Genomic DNA, 6,000 nt, shown 5'->3' with positions numbered 1-6,000 from the left:
TGTAGACCAGGCTGGCCTCGAACTCAGAAATCCACCTGCCTCTGCCTCCCGAGTGCTGGGATTAAAGGCGTGTGCCACCACGCCCGGCTTATTCTTTGTTTTTATTTTTGTTTTGTTTTGTTTTGTTTTTGAGACAGGGACTCACTCTGTGGCTGTTGTGTAGCAGTTCCTTCTGAGATTAAATCCTCCCATCTTAGAGAAAAGGCAGTTGAGGTCCAAGACTTTAAAGGTGGAGGGGAGCCAGCAGATTGCTCTAAGGGGAGGTGAAGCATTCCATCCTACAAGGACGCTTATCAAGAAAGGAAATTAACAAAGCCTTCAGGAAGTTCCCAAAACAGACCAGAATCACTAGGCCTCTCCTTCCTCAGGCAAGTACCAGTAGAAGGGCATTGAAAAGCCCTCAGACCACCACCCCACACTTCCCACAAGGGACACTCTCCAACCCGTGATGCCTGCAGCTGTGCGGTGAGCTCCAGGTTCCCAGCTTTGTGAGCTGTCCCCATGCTGGGCTGGGCTTTGGTGATGCAGTTGCCTTTCAGTCACTTCTGCTCCTAAAGGTAACCTGAATAAAACCCTTGGGTTCACCAGGCTGGACTTTTGGGGTAGCTCACTTTCACCTGTCATCGGTTCTCTGTCTGGAAGAGGTAGATGCTGTTCACACATCCTAACGATAGTGTTGCACAGCAGTAGCCCAGGTTGCTCTAAAACTTACTCTGTAGACCAGGCTGCCCTTGAACTTGTGTGATCCTCCTACATTTGCCTCTCAAGTGTTAGGATAGTAGGTGTGTAACCCACACACCAGGATTTTATCTTGTTTTGCTTCCTTTTCAAGCAGGGTCTCCCTCTAACTTAAAGTGATCCTCCTGCTTCAACCTCCCGAGTGCTGAGGACAGGTTCTAGCTCTCACACCCACCTCTCATTAACAGTTCTTACCTGGTTGCAGTGGTGCAATGTCAAATCTCTAATGTGCTCCCTCTAAGCCTCCTTGCCCCCTGCCCCAGCTCACAGATGCTCTCTCGGCTTAGGTCATCCAGGCTGTCTGTTCAGAAATTTTTCCAAGAGGAACAATCATCGGGACTTGGAAGAGATGGGGGTGAATTTGAAATGATAACTTCACAGTCTTGTCTTTGACTTAGCCGCATGCACACTACAGCTTCCATTCCTTTAAATCTTTTACATTTACCAGGATTAGCTCACTGGTCAAACATGTGCTTAGTATGCGAGAGTCTCAGAGTTCAAACCCTAGCATCAACTAATTAATTAATTAGAAAGTAGCTTTGTGCGTATGTGTGTGTGTGCGCGTGCATGTGTTTATGTGCGTGTGCGTGTATGCTTATGCATGTTTATGTGTGTTGGTGTTTTGAATGTGTAAGCTGGAAGAGGGTGTCAAGAGTCCTGCTCTTTCCTCACTCTCTGTCTTGCTCTCCTGAGACAGTGTCTCTCCCTGAGCTTGGAGCTAGGCTGTCCGCTAGCAGCACACATAACACGTCTCTGGCTCTGGCTCGGGACAGTGCTAGGATTAAAGTTGAGTGGGATCACACCCACTTTTGACTTTTCTGTGCTATGTGCTAGGATCTGAACTCAGGTTCCCATGCTCAAAGGCAAGCACTTTGATAGGCTGTACCTTCTCCTCAGGTCCAGTAAATAAACACTTGGACCTTTCAAATGATTGTGCCTTGCATCTTGTTGTTGTGGGTGCTAACACTGGGCAGTTGCTAATTTATAGGGGCTTTTATAATAGTTACAAGGTTGAGATCCACAAACAAGTAGATTCTTAACATCAGAAGCACATACGATCTGGCCGAAGCTTGAATCAGGGCTGTTATGTCTTTGTTTTATGACAGGGGGCAAGGTAACCTTTCCTAGCTTTAATGTCCTCATCTGATGTCATCTGCAAAGCACATCTAACAATTCTACAGCTGATAGGGTTGCTGTAAAAGAATGAATGAGGGGTTGGGGTGAGAGAGGCTCTGGCCTCAGTCCCCAGCATCACACTCTCAAATGAAAACAAAGAGAAAAAGACAGGCAAAACCCCATGCTACAGGCCTGGCACCCGCATGTATGCATGCCTCTTGGTGATTCCTACTAGGCAGATTGAGCTCTGACAAATGTTTGTGAGTGACCTACAGCATTGTCTCAAAGATGTAAAGGCTTTAAGAAATCGTCTTCAGAAGCACAGCTCACATTTCTAAGGAGCTGCCTTTTGTTTAGCTGCGTTGTTTACTTCAGTCCCCCAAAAGCGTGATCTCTGGAACGCCATAGCCACGTGACTGGGTGCCAGCACGTCACAAACTGCTTCTGCTTTGATGGGCTATCGAGCAGTTCCCAGAGAGCAGCTGCCTCTCCGGAGTTTTGTGTGGTGTGGTATCTATCCATCCACAAGACCTGCCAGTGAGTCAGCGGCCTCCTCCCCCGAGTCCCAGCACAGTAAGCCAGGGCGTTCTCCGTCACAGGCTCATTGCTTTATTTAGTTAGCTGTCTCTGGCTATTCATCATCTCTGGAAAATGATCAAATAAGCCATGCATTTTTAACTCTAGCAAATCCTGGAGTTCCCTGTTAAAAATACCTTGGCGCACTGCCACGGAGCCACAACAAACGCGCAGGCGGCTCTGCTTTCAACCTTCCCGCTTGCCTCGATGTGCGCACGTGCAGTCTTAGCAACTTATTTCTGACAGTGACATTAAAGAGTAATTTGTCTAGGAGTGTTATATAAACACGGGAAGAACATGGAACACCTTTCCACAAGCATATACAGGAACAGGAGGACAAACTGTAAAACTAAACAAAGCGCGGCTGTATTTTCCTCAAGAAAGCACCCAACGGGCTTGCTGCCAGCAGAATGGGGACAGATTCAGCTCAAATCCCTCAACCTCATGGCAGTGACTGTTTGTCCAGACTGGACAGTCACCCTGTCCTCCTGACCCCATCTATCTTGCAACAATCCTGAGTTATGGCCACAGCTAATGCAGCCATCTCTGAACATGGCGGTATGCCACCACTCAACCCGTCTCGGGTCACGACACTCTGACTCAGTTTCAGAGAGTGCGGAGTTGGACTTGGCACGACATCACATAACAATTAGATCAAGCTCTCTTTCTCATCTATACAAAGTCCCTTCTTCCCGACAGAGGCCTGGCCTGGGTGGAGTTAGAGAAATGAGGCTCAGAATTGGCCCAAGATACAGAGATCATGCCTGCTGTGGAGACACACTCTGGAACACACACACACACACACACACACACACCCTGTCTTTAACAGTGTCCTTCTGGGTATCAGTCTGGAGAACACAAACTATTACGTTCTATCCCTTGTGGTACTGCAAATCTAGTTCACTCTTGTTTGGGGTGGTGGGGACTAGATAGGGAACACTGGGGGCAGTCACTGACACTTTAAAGCCTCGACCTTTCTCTGCACGGTCACACAGTGTAAACTCTCCACCTCTGGATGATGATGAGCAGCAGCAAATGGGCGCGTGGCTACATCTGTGCCTCCCTGTCTGTGCTCATGTGGTCCACGGTGCAGACAGAAGCTCTGAGTGTCTGACTAGACATGAGTCAGGAGAAAGGAAGAAGCAGGCTAGCCTGGGCCAGGTGGACTCTGTCTGGGCTGTACGGTATCTAGTGGCATTTGGGAGGTGCCGTATGGGTGGGGTTTGACAAAGGACTCCATTGTCTAGAGACTTGGAACAGTTGTTCAGCTCTGGGCTACCTCTGCTCTTCCTGTGCTCTGAGTCCACTGTAGCAGCACTTTGTGCACCACAAGTCACAGAACCGGGGACTGCAGGGAAAGGCCACTAAGGTGGGAAATAAGAATATGGAACTTTTCTCCCCCAAACTCCTTTCTTGTCCTTTCCTGTCATTGTTTCGTAAACATGATAACCTCACTGCAAAGAGCTTGTAGTAATTTGTACAGACCTGGTCCTTACTAACATCCTATTTGGGGGCTAAGCATGTACATTTCAAGAAAAATGTCTACTCTGAGGTAAATTTTGTGTAATTAATATACCCTAAATATAGATTATATGTTACATGTCACATGTCACACATTACATATAATACTATATTATATATTACATATTATATATTATAAAATATGTTAATATATTAATATATAGTATATTATATTACAATCATATATTAATTAATATAATTTAGTAATCACTTTATCAATTATTATATATAATTATATAATACCAATTAATTTATGATCAGTTATAAATATTAAATTGTGCTAATTTAAATAAATGTAAATAAAATTGTGTTATTATATGATTAATAAATAATATATATTATTATATACATTAAAGTGTCAATCTGTGTCAATACTGCTATTGTCCCAATACTCAAGAAGATTATGAGTTCAAGGCCAGCCTGGGCTACATAGTATGATCCAGAGTTAAAGAAAGAGGCAGAGGTGATGGAAATAGGAGAGAGAGGGAGGGAGGGAATAGAGAGAAGGAGGGAGGTGGGAGGGAGAAACCTAGGGGGAGAACAAGGAGTCAGGCAGAAAAGGATAGGAAAGTGAGAACTGGAAAGTGAAAATCAGGGGCTGGGATGGATTCCAGGGAAAGCTCTCAAGGGAGGGATGGTGGAGGTGCCAGTCCCCAGAAGCCCAGAAGTACGGGATGCTAATGCTACAAATGGTTCCGGAAGTCCTCCTTATCAGGAGGGCAGGTGAGTGCAGCACCCATTAAACTCACTCCTTAGTCTCTGGGGCATTATGTGCACATATGGGGGGTGGGGCGCGTCTCAGGGGCTGACGCCACAGAGGAAGGTTGCTCGATGCTGACCTATCAGGTGATTGTAACAAATGTTCCACTCGTGGGGAGGCCCTGATGATGGGCTGTGTATGTGAGAGGTAAAGAACACCGGGGTGTTCCCTGTGAATTCATTCTAGTTACAGCACCATACGCCTGTGGAAGTCACTAGAGAGATGGGTCAAGAGCTGAGACTGGGTACCATACGCCTGTGGAAGTCACTAGAGAGATGGGTCTAGAGCTGAGACTGGGTGGCCCAGAACTCCAGCACAGCTTCCAAAGAGTGGGGTGAAGCCCTGGCAGGTATCCCGTCAAAGCCAGATGGTTCCAGGCCCACAGAGGAATTCAGATATTCACTTGCAAAATAACAAGTTCACATAGAACTCCAAACAGATATGGCCTTTTTGTCTTACAGGCAGCTTAGTTCAAGAACCAACCCCTCTATATTTAAGAAAAAGATTTTTAATCTTTTAATCTTTGTAACCTGTCAGGGTCGTTTTCCTCAGTGATGTCAGTAATTTCACAGAGTGGGAATCAAGGATATGAAAGTACTGACATACAAGTCATAACCTAAACAGAGTTTGAAGATGACCTGTATTGACCTATGCACTGTCTCATTAGGAGGGAAAGGTTAAGATATATGGAAATAGATTTCTCCATAATGTCCTTTGTCCTATAACCAGGGCATTCTTTTTCTTTCTTTTGCCTTCTTGTTATTATCTGGAATCTCACTTAAGTAAGATAGAATATTTTTCAAATTCATAATGAACTGTAACATATACATACCCCCAAGAGGTAACATGGCCGTAATTGCTAAGAGTGGGCTTAAGGGTTAGAGCTGAGGCTGCCCTGGGTAGGACCGTGTCAGTCCATGACACAGAGAGATGCAGTGTGGTGAACTATTAGCTACTATGTCAGGATTCTAGAATAAATGCAGAGACAGAGACCCCAAAGGAAAACCTGACCATTGGTCTTTATTTGCAGGGTGTGGCCTCAGGGCCTGTGGTGCCATATGACTGCATCTGTAAGCATCTGTGATGGGTGAACAGGTAACGTGTTTTCACGGGTAGCCGTCGTGCTCTCAAACTTCGATCTGTGCACTCTAACACAAGAGTCCCATTGCCGTCACAGCTCAACTTCTCTGATGTCCAGTCATCTTTGTTACCCCAACAGGTGACTTGGTGACCCCCAAACTACAGTCATTCTGCAATTCCTTCCACATACCGAGCAAACAGTTCTTTAA

The 6,000-nt window shown here is 45.8% G+C and overlaps 1 protein-coding gene across 1 annotated transcript in view; it reads right to left on the bottom strand.

Annotated features, from left to right (window-relative positions):
• Tmem154 (transmembrane protein 154) overlaps positions 1–6,000 on the bottom strand; it is a 38,741-nt gene that overhangs the window by 5,306 nt on the left and 27,435 nt on the right. The window lies entirely within an intron of this gene.

This window comes from Mus caroli, chromosome 3, assembly GCF_900094665.2.
Source record: "Mus caroli chromosome 3, CAROLI_EIJ_v1.1, whole genome shotgun sequence".
NCBI classification, from domain to species: Eukaryota; Metazoa; Chordata; class Mammalia; order Rodentia; family Muridae; genus Mus; species Mus caroli.
This window is presented reverse-complemented; position numbering and strand designations above follow the sequence as displayed.